This window comes from Papaver somniferum, chromosome 10 (assembly GCF_003573695.1).
Source record: "Papaver somniferum cultivar HN1 chromosome 10, ASM357369v1, whole genome shotgun sequence".
Lineage (NCBI taxonomy): Eukaryota > Viridiplantae > Streptophyta > Magnoliopsida > Ranunculales > Papaveraceae > Papaver > Papaver somniferum.
In genome coordinates, this window is record NC_039367.1 from 150,556,066 (window position 1) to 150,573,899 (window position 17,834).

Here is a 17,834-nt window from a genome sequence, read left to right on the forward strand (position 1 = left end):
CATTATAGGGAAGGTGGCCTAATAAAACCATGGTCCCTAAAAAATCATTCATATAAATTGCGATTCTCTCCCACCGGAACAGAACTCGCAGCCTTCATTTCTTTCGAAATCTAGATCTGGTCTTCAACTCTAAATTACGAGTGCTCTCCCACGGATTGTTACCAGAACGTGGGTCACTACTCTAGAACAACTCCACCAAGACGACCGGTGGGCTAATGATGGGCCTCCACGCTCTCTCAAGCTTGCTAGGGTTTCGGATTTAGAGAAATGACATAAATTGTGAGTTCTCTCCCCAAAACAGAACTACGCAGCCTTCATTTCTTTCAAAATTTAGATCTACCGGTTAAAGTAATGTCTGATGTATCATCTACCGGTTACTGTAGATATTAGCATACGCCATGTTTTTAATTTTTATGTTTATGACAAATGTTTTTAGTTTTTATGGATAAAGTAATGACAAATGTTTTTAGTTTTTATGTTTACGTGAAGAAAATAAAATTCTTAGTTCTTGTTCTCTTTTTTTCAAGCTAATATGTAAATTTGAAGAACTCAGTTTTTATATTTTAGTATCTGAACTACATTAGTCTCTATGGTTGCTTCTGAAAATCTTCTTAATTTAGGATTTGAATCGCGACGAGTGTTGGCGAATGACCTTGTTTGATTTCTGATGTGAGAGTTGCCCTTTCAATTAATTTGTATGTCTAAGAAAATTTCCAGTGTTGGTTTTCTTTCATTCTTGATTCCGTGCAAAATGTAGCTTGCCAAAATCCCAGCAACATTTTCCTTTAACTGGGGCAACTGATCTAGCTTAATTTAATTTAAATGGAATGATTTCTTGTTAGATGGATCAACAAAACTAATTTGCTGTATTTTGTTTTGACTATGTTGTGATTTTAACCTGTGTAGTTCAAACATTTGTATGTAAAAGATTCTGAATTTCATGCCCTTTGCCGTCAAGCATCTACTACTGTTCATCCTGCAAAAATGACAAATTGGCATCAACCAAACTAGCTAGGCAGGTCCACTCATAGGTCCAATTTGCCCACCGATAACACGTCTTGTGTGTTTGTTAGATGACATAAAATGTGGTAGAAAACATGCAAACGATATTGAGACGGCAATACGGTGGCACAAAAATGCAAGGGTTTACAGAAATCTGGGGGAGCTGAGTGTTGGATTTATGTCCGGTTTAGGTTAGTAACTCCAGATGCAGCTGATCCTGCACTTATGTTATCATGGCGTATGCTAATATCTACAGCAAGAAATTTAAATACTTAATCAGTTCTTTTGTGCTAAATCAACTGTGAAATTCTTGAATATTGGCAAACAAAAGTATGCTTCTTAACCCGAAGCCAACATCGATAAAATTAGTCATTGCAGAAAGAAGAACGCTTAAAATCCTATAAAATTTGTGTTCATACCAGCTCTATGAGCAAACCACCCTTTTCGCATCCGGTTACACCCTTTATCGAATACAACGAATGATGCCACCAGCCACCCTCAGTCAATTGCAGCAAGTTGTTATTAGAACTTGGACCACTAGAACAGATCCACCAAGACAACCTGTGGGCAAATGATGGGCCTCTATGCTCTCTCAAGCCTGTTAGGGTTTCGGATTTGGAAAAATTGTCATATAAAATGTGAGTTAGAGAAGAGTCTCTCTCCCAGAACAAAACTCTGCAGCCTTCATTTCTCTCAAAATCTGGATCTGGTCTTCTAACTCTGCACCCAAACTCATTTTAATGAAATTCTCCCTTCATAATGATTTTGCAAATCATTATGGAAACTGTAACATAACCAACAAATCATCCACCCCCTTGTGGACTTGCACTATGATTTTTCCTCTCAACTGAATTTTCTTACTTTGGCAAATGAGAGGTTTACTCCATGGCCTTGGTTTTCCTCCTAAGAGCTCTCATGAACTGACCAAGAGGTTCTATTATCATCGAAAGGTTAGGAATGTCATCGAGATGTTCCAGGTTTGCTGGTTGGTGACCAAACAAATGAATTATCTTATAAAAAAATTTGAAGAAATAACCATGTCTGATGTAAGGTTGTTCAACATGAGATATGATTACTGTTTAAAAAGTGTTTCTAGTTTTTATAAAGTTTACTATGCTTAAATGTAATTTATTCTTTGGAATGTATGATTAATTTTAGATGGAATTATTTCTTGTCAGCAGAATGTGATTACAGTTTTGTTCTCAAATATTTCAGCGTTTTTGTATGTAAAAGATTTTGGATTTCCTGTTTGCGGTTGTAGGTGTAGATAATTCACAGGGCTAGGTGGCAAGATCCTAAGTTGTGATACACCAAAGAACAAAGAGAGGCGAAGCACAAGATAGAACCAAACGGCGCAAAGAGCGAGGTATCATGTGGGTCGGACGTGATGGCCCAATAGTTGTCGGATGTGACGTGACCCTTATCCTCTGACAGGTCGGGCGAACAATCAGAAAGCACTCGGTCATACGAAGGAAGATGGTCAGACAAAGGAACGAGAAGAAAGAAGGGCGATATCGTGTTAACCAGACGATTAAGACTCGACCTCGGGTGAAGAACTATCGGTCAAACCAGAAAGTCGGGCGAGCAGTGAAGGTCCGATAGGGAACAACTAAATTGATGTAATTTGACCAACATTGTAATTCTGTTGTATGTCGACCTTGGCCTATAAATATAAGGTCAGGTCAAGAGAGAGAGGTAGGTTGGAAAGGAGAAAAAACAAGACACTACATTGGAGAGTTTGAGAGTTACACCATTTGAGAAGGAGAGTTACACCATTTGATAAGGAGAGAACATCTTGTAATCAAAGAAAAGAAATAATAACACTTATCCTTTCACCCTGTGGACGTAGGTAATCATACCGACCAAGTATATCTTTGTGCCTATGTTTGTTGTGTATCTTCACTTTGTGTTAAATCATCTTCTACTTCGTTGGATGTGGTGTGTGGTTTTATGCCACTACATTATGGCGTCGACTAAGGGGAACGTCTAAGTTCTCCGGATACCTTGAGTGCATGTCCCGACAGAGACGATCCAAAAGCTCCTAAAAACAACTTGTGTGTTAGTTGATGGTATGGGATGAACTCTGCTCGGTGAAAGTGTGTATATGATCGTTTGGTTTGAAGTCTGTTGAGATAGTTAAGTTTTCGTTGTTAAGATCGAGTCGTTAGCAAACATTTTCAGTTAGGTCGACTAGTTTCGCTTATAGGCGAATCTGTTTTGGTGTCTTAATCTTCGTTTTCATAATACTTTTCGCACTTGTCTTCGTATTTTGATCTTAGTTTTTGTCCCGCGAGTTCAACAGCGGAATACCCATAAACTCCCAAATAACATCTTCAATGTGTGGTTGAAGTTGTTTGAGGTTCCATGTTGGCAGGGGAAAATGCCAAAACAACAGCAAGGAGAGATTATTGGTCGTCGATGAAGGAATACAAGTAATCAAGGGAAGACATCCCTTTGTAGTTCCAAGGGAGTGCATAAGTCTTAGTCCAGTTTTTTTCGTGGCGTGCTGACCTCATAAAAGTACGGATTTGGACCTTTTACCCACAGAGAACTAGGTGTTAATGATTTGGATTTTAGGGAATGTAGGAAAAATTGTAGTTAATGCAGATTTGTGGTACTGAAAGCGACATCGTGCAACTTTGAAAACGACGTAGCATGATACCCGTCTAAAAGGAGATACTTAGAGTCTGAACAGGAAAAATTGGCGAGGTCAGCATGGCAGAGCAGAGGGAATCGTACTTTTGAAACTCAGTCTTGGTGTCAGTCACCTTTTTCTTCTAAAAACTGTGTGTACTATAGAAACTTTTCAAAAACAGGTCAAAGTAAGGTGTTGTCTGTTTTCACTGACGTAGGTAGGGACGACTCTCGGACTAACAGCACACTGAGTCTGATGGCTATCACGTCAGGGATGGGAAGAACTCTGAGGAAACGCACGATCTCCAGTAACAGCATGAAAGTAGGAGTAACTGGGACGAGGCGAGGAAGTAACGGGCATCCACCACCAGAGGAATCACGAGCTGCTGCAAGGGGTATGCCAACTGTGGACGAGGAGATCGATCTGGGACGAGACGGTGACCCATCGCCTCTGGAGCGAATCGCCTCGCCCCCAAGGAGGGATGATCAAATAGATGGACTTACCGCGTCAGACACGGAAGATGATGAGGCAGCATTGATCCTGCATGCTCAGAGACGAAACATCAGACGACAAGCTGAGTATCAAGAATCCCTCGGGCGAGAGCAAGAACAACTAAGGAGAGTACAACTAGGACGAGAAAAAACTATCGGAATCGATCCAGCGACATCGACTCAGATACCCCCCGCAGTACCACCTTCACCACCTGTGATGACGGCACCACCCCCTGCCCATTTATGCCATCCAAATGGTCACTCTAGCCATGAGAGTACAGATCCAACACTGCTCACAATTCTAGAAAGCCAAAGAAGGCAAGAGGAGGCTTTAAGGGATCTTCAGCAGAGGAACCTAACTCTAGAGTTCGAGAACTATCAGCTACGAAACTTAAGGTCGAGGTCGAGAGGATCTTCTAGCCGAAGGACATCAGGACACCAAGGCCGAATCGGGCAGGTACCAACTGCAGTAGGACCAAGCAATTCCGGTCGATCAGGATCACCCCCGACACCACCTATCGGAAGATACGGTCAACCCGAGGATTCATCGACAGACGACGAAAGCACGAGAGGAATAGTCAACAGAGAAACACAAGGTCCGACAATGCGACTGAAGCCAAGCTAAGAGAGTTAGAGGAAAATATAAGGAAGTTGTCAGGAACCGGCGAAGAAGATAAGCTCGCTGAGGTCATAAGCGAGGCCGAGAGGACCCCTTTCACCCAAGAGATAGAACTAAGGGCCTTTCCACCTAAGTGCACGCTCCCCACCTTCTCGTCAAGTTTCGACGGCACAGGAGACGCAGTTGAGCATTTGAAGATGTACACAATGTCCCTAATACAATGGAAAAACCATGAGGTGTTAATGTGCAAGTTCTTCCATGCAAGCTTGGCAGGCGAGGCAAGGAAATGGTTCTACAACCTCGCACCAGGAACAATCAACAGTTATGAGACTCTAGTCGAAGCCTTCCTTGAAACATACATGCACAACAGCAGACCTCGGCCCAGGGTCAACAGGTTATTCACCTTGGCCCGACGGTTCAGAGAACCTCTCAGATCATTGACCGATAGATGGAGAAATTTGTGTACAGAAATTGGGAAAGTACCCGTCGACCAACAGATATTCAGTTTTGAAAACGCACTTGGGAGGTCGGATCCCATCTGGATAGCCATGTTCACTGAAAAACCACAAACATTGAAAGAAATGAGGAAAATGCAAGAACATTCCATCGCCCTAGAAGAAATTCAGGAAGAGTCAAGGGATAGGGGAGTGCAAGAGTCTAGTGCGGCGCCCGAGTCGACATCGGACGATGTTGGAGGGGTACAGTTCGAGGAGACCAAAGATCACCCGGAATATTGCCATTATCATCAATATCGAGGCCACTCTACAAATAATTGTCGAGAAGTGAAAGACATCGTGCAATACATTATTAGAGATGGTTATTTGAGGCAGTTCATCCGACATCCATCCCAGACGCCCGATGCTCCCATTCATCAGGTCCGGATTGACAGATCCACACAGTTTGTCAACAAGATTTCCCATTCCGCCACTCAAGCGTACAATCTGAATCCTGGAATCATGTCAAGAATCCACAAAAGAGATCATAATGGGAAGGAAATTTTCAGTGTATCAAAAGCTTTGCCGATGGAATCCTGGATGATGCGATCCATGTTTTTCTTGGCTCAGAATGTCCCGATGAATGGCCAAGCTCATAGTGATACCTTGGTTATCACCCTACTGATTGAGGAATGGGGGGGGGGGGGGGGGGGGGGGTAAGAAGGATATTAGTAGATAGTGGGAGCTCAGTCTAAGTACTCTTCTACGATACGTTCAAAAGGATGGAGTTGTCAGATGATATACTCGTCCCATCGACATATCGTATCTATGGTTTTAATGGGACCGTAATCATCCCAAAGGGAGAAGTAACTCTAAGGGTATCAGATGGAGGTGGTTACCTAGATACTTTAACCACATTCTGCGTGGTTGATGTCGCCTCTCCCTATGAAGCTATAATCGGAAGACCATGGATCGCGGGAATCAAAGGAGTGGCATCGACCTATCATCAAAGGCTACGATTCCCAACGTACAAGGGGATAGCTGAGGTCATAGGAGATCCATAGGCAGCCCAACAGTGCATGCAGGTCGATGCCCAGATAAATGAGGAGCGGCGAGCACGACAAAGGGGAGAGAAGAAAATGGCTAAAGAAGCCAAAGTCGCAGAAGAACTGGAAAGAGTTATTTCGCAGGCGGTCATGACTTACGAAGCACAAGGAAATGAGCCTTCATAGCAATTAAAGGAGACGGCGCCGGTGAGGGAATCAAAACCAAACTTCTCGGTCGTGGAACCTACTCGGGAGATTAATTTGGGAACTGTAGAAGAACCAAGGGTGGTAAGGATCGGGTCCTTACTATCGGACGAATAAGTAAACCAGCTCGTGGCGGTGCTAAAGGAAAACATGGACGCATTCGCATGGAACATGCACGATATGGAGGGTATAGATCCGGAGGTATGCTGTCACCATCTAAGGATCGACCCAAGCTTCAAGCCAGTCCGACAGAAGATGAGGCGAATCGCACCAGAATTACAGGCGGCCGTCGAGAAGGAGCTAAAGAAGTTATAAGAATCGGGAATAATTAGGAAATCGCACTACCCACAGTGGATATCTAACACACCTCCTTCTTCACACCAAGGGGCCTATACTGCTACACCAAGATGTCGTTTGGGCTGAAGAATGCAGGCGCCACATATCATAGATTGGTGGGCGACATGTTTGAAGACCAGATCCACAGCACCATTGAGGTCTATGTCGACGATATGCTAGTAAAAAGTCGCCTATCCAAGAATCACATCCGAGACCTGTGAGAAATTTTTCGAACGATGAGAGAATATAAAATGAAAGTTAACCCAACCAAATGCGCTTTTTGGGTCACATCGGGCAAATTTTTGGGATATATCATCACTCGAAAGGGGATAGAAGCAGATCTTGATAAAGTCAGAGTCATCCTCGATATGCCGTCACCAGCCACAATAAAAGACGTACAAAAGCTGAACGGAAGTATAGAAGCATTGGGGGGATTCATATCTCGGTCGTCCGACAAATGCAAGGATTTCTTTAGCACTCTTAAGAAGGAAGAGATAGTTCGAAATGAAGGGAACGAGGAAAAGCCCGTTTACTTCATCAACAAGACATTAAGTCCGGCCGAGAAAAATTATACAAGTATGGAACAGATGATTCCAGCGCTAGATTTTGCCACCTTGAAGCTAAGGACGTATTTCCAATCCCATCGGATCCGCGTGCTCACAAAATCACATATTGAGGCGATACTGTACAATGCAGGCCGATCTGGAAGGATCTCCAAATGGGGGGCGCAAATTAAACAGTTCAATGTTTTCTACGAAACGAGGACAGTAGTGAAGGCACAAGTAGTGACATATTTCTTGGCAGATTTTCAACTAAGCGACGAAGATGAGGTCGAGGACATACCCAGAATGGAAGAAGATCGAGAAGACCCGGACGACTTATTTGAAGCAAGTAGCCCATCACGTTGGGAAGTATTCATCGATGGAGCGTCGAACAAAGATGGATCGGGACTTGGGATAGTATTTACCATACCAAAGGGACGAAAAATGGTTCATTCGTTTAGATTGAAATTTAAGGCGACAAACAACGTCACCGAGTACGAAGCTGCGATTCACGCCCTGAGATTAATCGTCGAGATGGGCCTACAAGATGTAAGACTAAATAACGACTCGCAGTTAGTGATCCGATAAATCACAGGCAAATACGCCATCCACGACCGGATTTTTCAGAAGTACTGGGAGCTCGCCCAATTCTATATCGACCAGATCCCCAACATCAAATTTCGCCACATATGCAGAAAAGATAATCGACATTCGGACGCATTGGCATATATTGCATCCCATCTCACAGACCCAAGTGTGGAGGGTATTCGTGTCATGAGACTCCTTGCCCCATCTATACCAGAGATACTCGAGGTGCACGTCGACGTGGATATCAACACGGCGGACTGATATCCGGACGGAGATTGGAGAAAGCCGATTCATTCGTACTTGGAGACATGCGAGTTACCCAAGGGCAGACCTGAGATCAACAAAGTGAAAATAAAATCGGCCGCTTACGAGATAAGAGACGGAATCCTATACAGGAAATCATACCTGGGACCACTCTTAAGATGCTTAAGTAAGGAAGAAGGCCAGAAAATCTTGAATGAACTACACTATGGAGCGGCCGGAAATCACAGCCCGAGACGAAGTCTGTCAGCGAGAGAGAAAACGATGGGATACTTTTGGACGTATATGAACGATGATGCAAAAAAAATGGCGCAAGCTTGCGAAGAATGCCAGCGGTATGGTGAAGATACATGCACCTTCAGTAACTATAAACTCGGTAGTAAGCCCCTGGCCCTTCGCAAAGTGGGGGATCGATATCGTGGGACCATTACATGTGGGATCGGGGCAGAGAAAATACTTAATAGTAGCGACGGATTACTTCACTAAATGGGTGGAGGAGGCACCACTGAGACATATCCGTGACAAGGACGTCTTCAGGTTCATCTGGGAGCACATCATATGTCGTTTCGGAGTACCGACGGCCATCGTCTCGGATAATAGAAAACAACTCCAGGGAGAAAACATCGACCTACTATTTAACACCTACAACATCATAAAAAGCAAGGCTACCCCCATATACCCTCAAAGTAATGGGCAGGCCGAGATCACAAACAAAACTATCGCCGATAATATGAAGAAAAAATTAGATGAAGAATGCGGTGATTGGTGCGAAGAAATCTACAATGTTTTATGAGCCTATCGAACCACTCGAAGGGAAGCATCAGGGCTATCACCTTTCATGATGACCTATGGAACCGAAGCGATACTACCAACTGAAGCAATGATACCCACCACAAGAACTGAAGCCTGGAGGCAAAACATATCGGCAGATCTAATATTGGAAAGCTCGATGACTTGGAGGAAACAAGGGAGATGGCGTTGCAAAAAATGGAGAATTACCAAAGGGATTAAAACGAGAATACAACAAACGAGTTCGACCAAGAGAGTTTCAACCGGGCCAGTTAGTGTTGAAATATCTAGCCGATTGGGAACTTGACAAAAAGGGCGGTAAACTAGCGGCAAGGTGGGGAGGACCATACACAATCGTGTCTGAAGCTGGCGAGGGAGCTTATCGATTACTCAAACCAGACGGCAAACCCGAGTTAAAACCGCGGAACGATCAACATCTGAAACACTATTACCCATGAGGGGTTCGAGGGAAACAGGAAAACATACTTGTCATTCATTTCTTTAAAACAGCGAGGGGTAGGAAATATGACATGAGCGACCAATGGTCATTCGTACTCGGGGAAAAGCCAGTGAGGAAGTGCTAAGGTGACTTACACTCGAATGGTCATTCGCACTCGGGGCAAAGCCAGTGTGGAAGTGCCGAGGTGACTTACAGTCGACTGGCTATTCGATACTCGGGGCATTGGCAGTGTGCAAGTGCCGAGGTAGCCTAAGGGTACTGGTGGTTGGAATCCAGATACCAAAGGTTGTTAAGATACGATTTCATCTCATCCAGGTAACCTACTTACATCTCAAAGGTTACCCCCATCGCAGGTGGCCGTGACCACTTGCCCGAGTTGGTTGGTCGTTAACCACTCGGGATTATCGGGCCTAGACCTAGGGAGAATATAACCCTTCCACTGAATCTAAAAGATAGTGATGAGATACCCCGGCTGGGAAATGGCATCGGGCCCGATGACCCTCCTTGTTGAGTGTGTTCGACAGAAAAGGCACTAATAACCAATACATGTGACATCAAATGCAGGTGCGTAACATAAACAACAAGATAAGGCCGAAATTATCGAGAGAATTGTCAACACAGTGGAAAAGGCGGAAATTGTCAAGGAAAATAAAAAAGGAAAAACAAGCTTGGCGACGCAGCACCCCATTTAAAAGAAATTGTTCAAAGAAGCATGGGACAAGTGTTCAAACGAATTACAACCCGCAACAAAGGGAAAATTAGTGGCGCAACACTACAAAAGGCGTGATCAACTCCTAGGTGGAACAACACTGTCCGTTCCCTTCCTCTGAGCAAACTCGCGGCGCTTTTGCGCGGTGTACTCGTTTACACCGTTCTTGATCGCCGCAGCAAGCTCACTTTGATGAGCGTTTCTATCGTCCACAATCTGCTGAGAAAGCTGCTCGGACCTCGACTCGGCGGCTTGGAGCTTAACCTTCGTCTCGCCTTCAGCCTTCTTTCAATGCTCCACCTCTTGCTCGAGGTTGGGAACATCTCTCTCCAGATCCTTATCACGACCCTGCTCGGCTACAACAAAAAATTATAAGCATGTTAAACACGGAATATAGCAGAACACGGAGTAAAAACAACTAATTAACTCGGTCTTAAGGCCACCCCATCATGCACTCCAGAGACCTGATAGGGTTGACAACACATATTCTAACGACTCCACGGAGTTGGACAACTCATCCTCGGCCTTAGAAAGCTTCAAAGTTAACTCATTGTAGTATTGTTCATTGAATTCATTCGAAGGGAAATATTTCTTGTGATCGCTCCACTCGGCCCTCTAACGATTATAGGACAATTGTAGCATCGATAACTGGGCTTGGGTCAACTCTAGGTCACTGGACAGCTTATCGAAGCCCTTGGTCCTTTCAATAAGATCTCGGTTGGACTGTTCGGCCACAGCTTTTTCCCTCAAAATTCGTCTCCGATCTTCATGAAGATCTCGATTTTGAAGTCTAAGGGAACCAATTTTGACTCTCCAGATTATCGGCTAGTAACGTTTTATCACCAGCAAGTCTCTGAAACATGCCCAAGCGAGCCCGTAAGTTATCTATCTCCTCGGGGACATACTCAAAAAGGCGATATTTGTCCAATTCCTCTTGAAGTTGCTGGATCTCGGCCTCCTGTCGGTCTATCTTCCCATCCTTATTGGAAATTCGTTGTCGAAGATTCTCCACAAGATCTTTCTTGATATCCCATTTTCTCTTCATAAGCCTATATTCCGAAGAAGCGTCTAGATCTATACTAGATATTTTGGCTAGAAGAACAATAATTGACTCAGGATATTGGTACGAAGAACTCAATCAACACAACTATGTCAACAATATACCTTGAGCATCGAAGAGTTTGATCTCCAGGTCACGAGATCGTTCCTTCTCCTGCTGAAGAGCAGCCTCCAACTTCCTAATCTATTGTCGGCGGAGTGCAGCCTCCAACCTCGACCAATTCAACGCCTACAAATTCCATCCCAAGACGAGATTAGTAAGACCCTATAACATCAAAACGAAGAGTTAAAACAAACCACTTACCAGATTATCAAAGACCGGCGCAATGTCATGGTACAGGGGCACGACAGCAATCATATGCTCATCAGTATAGGAGCCGAACTCCTCCGAGTGTAATGCGCCAAGAGATTCACACATAGGTCCCGACATGGTAAAAGATGTCATAACACCCGAGGGAGGCCCAACATCCTTCTGGGGAAGCTTTTGGAGCGATGTTTGGGTCGGCCCCTGAGCTCCAGACTGCACGATAGGAGTCACAATAGAAGTTTCCGCAGGAACCTCCCCTTCCTTCTGACCACCAGCATCCTCATCAAACAGCTGATCGTCCCCGAATATATCGTCCTCATCTTCTTGACCGGGGATGTCAATCACAATGTCCGAGCTTTTCAGCACCACTCCCTTCGCCGCCACCTTTCCCCGAGGAAGATTACGCCTTGGAACCAAACCTTCACCACAAATAGTATCGGACCCTCCAACATCCTCATCCTCGCTCCTAGGGTTCTGCACAAGGTTCAGCGTCAGAACACGTGAAGGCAAGAAACAGGGGCAAGTACATGTACTTATAATAAAAGCTATATGTTTGTTACCTTCCCCTGGTCTTCCTCACCCTTGTGCCAGCGCTCCTCTTCTTGGAAATAGAAGTCGATTTGGTAGGCTCTCCCTGAGGCTTAACCTACGACAAGAAAGTAATTAGTACCCCAAGACAATACAGCAGGAATCAAAGAAAGTGGAAAGAAAGCAACATACCCTATCATCGTTAATCACCCATAATGGATAAGGCTCTGCAGGAAATTGAGGAGGAGGAAAGCTACCATGCAAAATTTGGCCGCGAACAAGAAGTGGAACTCGGTCCCAGTATGGGTCATTGGTGTGGCGAGCACGCTTGTTGGAACCTTTACCAAGGGGATCCGCATCTAGCATCAATCTGTCAACACCCTCGGGCATAGATTTCTGACGGTGAGGGCTAGCAGCAAAACCAGCAAGGTCTCCATTGGTAGTTGTCCCACTTCGGTAGTTCACGATAAAATTCGCAGAAGTGTAATCGGGAGCGTCTCCAGGATTATAGGCCGAACAATCGGTCGTAGAGACGCGACCCTCGCCTCGGTCTCTCCACGCATTCATCAGACGGAAAGTGTTGCGATTCCACTGAGTCAAGGCCCGATACGGGCGAAGCTGCGACAATACCTCATAGTAGAAAGGGCTGGAAGGGTTGTATAGAGGAAAGCGAGGGCCAAGTTCCAACTGCCCACGAGTGACGATGACCGCCTCGGAAGACTGCTGATGCTTATCGACATCGGTCTTCTTCAACACACCCGTTTGTCCCGAGACTAGGGTCACTTCATAGTTTTGAAGATCGAATTCTTCCTTCAACTGTTCAATAAACTCAACATCAGACAAGTCTTTGGAGACTCTCTTATCAGCCCTACATGAAAAAGAGGGAGAATCATCAGGAAAAAGGGAATTTATAGCACGATAATCGTGATGGGAAGGACTCTCAAGCCAAAATAGGGAATCAAGAGAAACATCATCGCCCTTGGAGAAGGTATCACTCACACACCTTTTTTCAGTCATTGACGGAGAAGAAGTAGCCATGGCAGAAAGCGAACGGAGAGATACGAACGTTGGTGAAGAGAGAAGCAAAAGGAAGAACTAACCACGACTGTCGCAAACCTCACCAACAAAAACAGCAAAGTCGAAGACGGAGAAGATAAGAGAATCACCGGAATTAATGGCGTCGGTAAAGTGGGAGGAAAAGATAAAAGAAGAACATCACTTGGTTTCTCTGAAAAATGGCGAGCAAAGGAAAGAGAACATGAAGGTAGGTATTTATAGGGTGCAACGCCTCAACCAACAGCAACGGTTACAAGTCATAAAGGGAGAATTAGTGGGAGACTGCATGGCGGAATTATAGGCATGCTCGAGGACGTGGAAAGGTGGAGCGATTTTATTTCCCTCGTGCCAAGCACACGAGCGAAAGAAGGGCATAAATGTAGGTGTAGATAATCCACAGGCTAGGTGGCAAGATCCTAAGCTGTGATACACCAAAGAACAAAGAGCGGCGAAGCACAAGATAGAACCAAACGGCGCAAAGAGCGAGGTATCACGTGGGTCGGACGTGATGGCCCAATAGTTATCGGATGTGACGTGACACTTATCCTCTGACAGGTCGGGCGAACAATCAGAAAGTACTCGGTCAGACGAAGGAAGATGGTCAAACAAAGGAACGAGAAGAAAGAAGGGCGACATCGTATTAACCAGACGATTAAGACTCGGCCTCGGGTGAAGAACTATCGGTCAAACCAGAAAGTCGGGCGAGCAGTCCGATAGGGAACAACTAAATTTATGTAATGTGACAAACATTGTAATTCTATTGTATGTCGACCTTGGCCTATAAATATAAGTGCAGGTCGAGAGAGAGAGGCAGGTTGGAAAGGAGAAAAAACAAGACACTACATTGGAGTTTGAGAGTTACACCATTTGAGAATGAGATTTACACCATTTGAGAAGGAGGGAACAACTTGTAATCAAAGAAAAGAAATAATAACATTCATCCTTTCACCCCGTGGACATAGGTAATCATACTGAACCACGTATATCTTTGTTCCTATGTTTGTTGTGTATCTTCACTTTGTGTTAAATCATTTTCTACTTCGTTGGATGTGGTGTGTGGTTTTATGCCACTACAGCTATCAAGCATCTAACACTATTCATCCTGCAAGAATGAGAAAAAGGCATTAACCAAATCCAAGGCAGGTGGACTCATAGGTCCAGTTTACCCACTTACCTTGAGTGTTTGTTTAGTTTCTGAGTACGAAATTTCTTTCATGAAAATGAAATTCCATTCACGTGGATGGCTTTCTTGGAAATGCAAATACGAATTTGGTTTTCTATGATAGGGATCTTATTCTAGATAATGTGAGGACCAAGACTTCACATATAAGTTTCGACATATGTGTACCTGATTTCCTACTACCTTCACCACCACGACCACTACGAGTCCTATTTTTGTCAGCATTCATCTTGGCTTGTGCTTCCCTCCTGGATTTTTCTTCCCTCTTTACTTCAGCATCAGCTTGCTTGAACAATTCATAGGCATCCTCATTGTCAATATTGCAAGCATAGTTAATGTGCTTGCTTTGCTCTTCAATCGACAAAGGCTCTCCTCTGTCTTTCGCACAACACAACACCTTCACAAAGCTCTTCAAATGCTCCTTCTATTGTCAACTAAACAACAAAAAATTAATAGAATGATTCGGTAATGTAATCTTAAAACAGTAAGAGCAACTATAATATACTTACAAAGAACTTAAGACTTTTTGTTGGGTCTTTCGATGCCATCTTCCTCTTACGAGCCAATTCTTCAGCAGTCATTTCCCTGATCACAGTAGGACGAGCCCAACCCAAGTACCACGACATGTATCTCTCATGAGCTTCATGACCTTCTATCACCTCGTCTAAAAGACTCGTATCGACTTTACGATCACGTCTTCCGTCCCGATGATCTTTAACTGGAGCTGGAACGTAAGCGACGTTAATAACTTTTTGGGACGTGGTGCAGTCCTCCCTTCGCACTGTAAAGGACGGATCAACATCGAAATGGGATTCTTCTTGGACGTAACCGAATTGTCGCATTACCCGATGTGGATCCTACATTGAATATCCATGGGTGCACAACAAGGGACCTTAGTATAATGCAACATCATCTCTCCTTTTGACTAAACCTTGATTTATAACATCTCGATAAGGATCAAATTTTACCTCATCCGCAGTCAATTTGTCCAAGGCGATTCGCAGTTTGATAAGGTGCTGCGGCATATCCTTATCCTGACCACCCTTAAAACTATATCTTTTCCCTCTTGGCTTATCAAGCGCCACATTCTCATCCTCTTTGATGTAGGAGTTGGCTTTCACCGAAGTAGGGAAGTGCTCATATATCCAAACCTATGCGAACACAAAATTTAGTAAGAATCTTATCTTCCGAGAATTTTTCAAATATAAATGATTTATACAATAAAATTACCTGGAAGAGATATATATTTCCATTAACTTGCGCATTGAGTGCCCTAGAACCCTTTGTCAACTCATTTTTCAAGAAGGAGACCACCTCAGTACCCCAAGAATACTCATGCATCTTATCTAAAGGATCCAATGGTTGCATATAACTGGCGTCGACCAAGCTTCCGGAACTGTCGGGGAAGATATATTTGCCCAGGACGTATAGAAAATAAGATGACGCGGTAGCATTGATTCGCATCGAGTTCTCCCTTCCTTCCTTATCAAAGATTTTCTTGGTGTCACATAATGTGTCCTTCAACTGCTTCAGATTGAAATTCTTTCTTAGACGACCATCCTTCTTCACAAGCATAGACTTCGTCTCAGTCTGATCCCAACCGAACAATTTTTTGCTCAATTTGTAAATCTTCTCCCAAGAAATCTTAGTATCGAAGCCCTCATTGATTGTTTTCCTCTCAACTTTGAGGCCTAGAATTCGATGAGCATCATCGGGAGTTATCGCCATCTCACCGAATGGGAATAACATTGTATCAGTCTCTCGTAGAACCTCTCACAAATGCAGATACGGTAAATCTATCATGCTCAGTATTCGAACTCTCCACCGCAGGACACAACCCGGAGTTCTTGACAATCGCTTTCACCTCCTCACATTCATCCTCAAGATCCCAATTCTTAGTCACTGAACATGAAGCTTGGCGCCTCATGAGACGGATAACATGCTTGTGATCCTAACTACCAAAAAAACAAAATGAAAAGAAATAAAAACACTTGACGCAAATTTAAGATAGATACACATCTTTTGGGGCCCCCTTTGGAGGCTCACCTGCTTTCACTGTAACCATCAAGTGAGGGGGAGGCATGTGGGAATCAGCTGGTTTAGTGATAACCCTCTTCCTCTTTCCGGTTTCAGTTGAAGTGGAAGCTTCAGTTTGTTGAACAATAACTTGAGTTTGTTCTCCATATCCTTCTTCTCCTTCTTCTTCTTCTTCTTCTTCTTCTTGTTCCACTGCCTCTTCAACAGTTTCATCTTCGATATCCTTATCTTTATCTCCATTACCATCATCATCATCATCATCATTACCTCCTCCAACATTAGGCATGTCCTGATCACCATCATAATCATCATTGTTACCTCCTCCAACAGCCGGAGTTCTTTCATCAACATCATTATCATCACCTCTTCTACCAGATGGAATTGATTGGTCTTCATCTGGAGTCTCCTCTGAATCACTGGTTTCCGATGGTGGTTCAGAATCATTCGGTACACGCATCTTGAGCGTTCCCGGCACAACGTATGCCCCTCGATGTGTTGAAGTCAAGAGTTTTTCACCAACACGAGAAGGTCTTGAAGGAGGACTAAGAGCTTTCAGAGTTTTCTTGTTTGTCTTTTGCAACCTGAACAAGAACGATTAAGAAAAAAAAAATATAAGTCGGCAGGGTCGACAAATACAATCTTGTCGGCTACACAAAATTCGGAAGGGTCGACTAAATAATGCATGCCGGCTAAACAGCAGTCGGCAGGGTATTATTCACATAACCTGTCGTCTTATAACAAACATGAACGCAGTAGATACAAGGATTTTTCACCAAACCAGTCGGCAAGGTCCATTACACATACATTACCGGATAACAAACGACCGACATGGTTTTATCCAGATACCATTCCGACTTTCATAATTCAAGGCATCAGGAGACACAAAAAACTTGAAATACAGTCGGCAAGGTAAAAATTTATAATCAACCCGGCTAAAAAAAAACTGATGCCGGCAGGGTTCTAGATTGAATACCTTGCCGACCCTGCAAGTAGCAGTTACAGATATTAAACAGCCGGCAAGATCTTCAACCTAATAGCTTGCCAGCCAACCCTAAATATGAAATGTCGGCAGAATCAATAACATAATACCTTGCCGGCGGAATAACTGCAGATTCACAAATTTGATATTTTTGAGCTAATTTGACATGCAAACATGAAATTGAAGTACTAGAGTGAGTTTAAGTAAGCCCTTACTTTCTTAATCGCACCATTTCTCATGTTTCAGCGACAGCGAATTCTCCTTCTTCGACGATTTTTTTCTTCGCTTTCCTTTGAACTAATTTTGCTAATTCAATATTGTATTCATTGGGTTTTCGATTTGATCCTTTCATACGACTGGCCCTAGGTCTCGGCGGATCCATTTTTGAAGATTAATATGAATTTTTGAATCGACGATCCACTCGATTTAATTGTCGAGTTTTGATGGTGGTGGTTGGGAAGGTCGGTATGGGTGTGGAGGAAAAGAAGAAAAGAAAAAGGAAGATGGAATGAAAAAAATAAAACCGATTTAGGGTAATTAGAATTATATAGGGTAAGGGTAGTATTGTAACT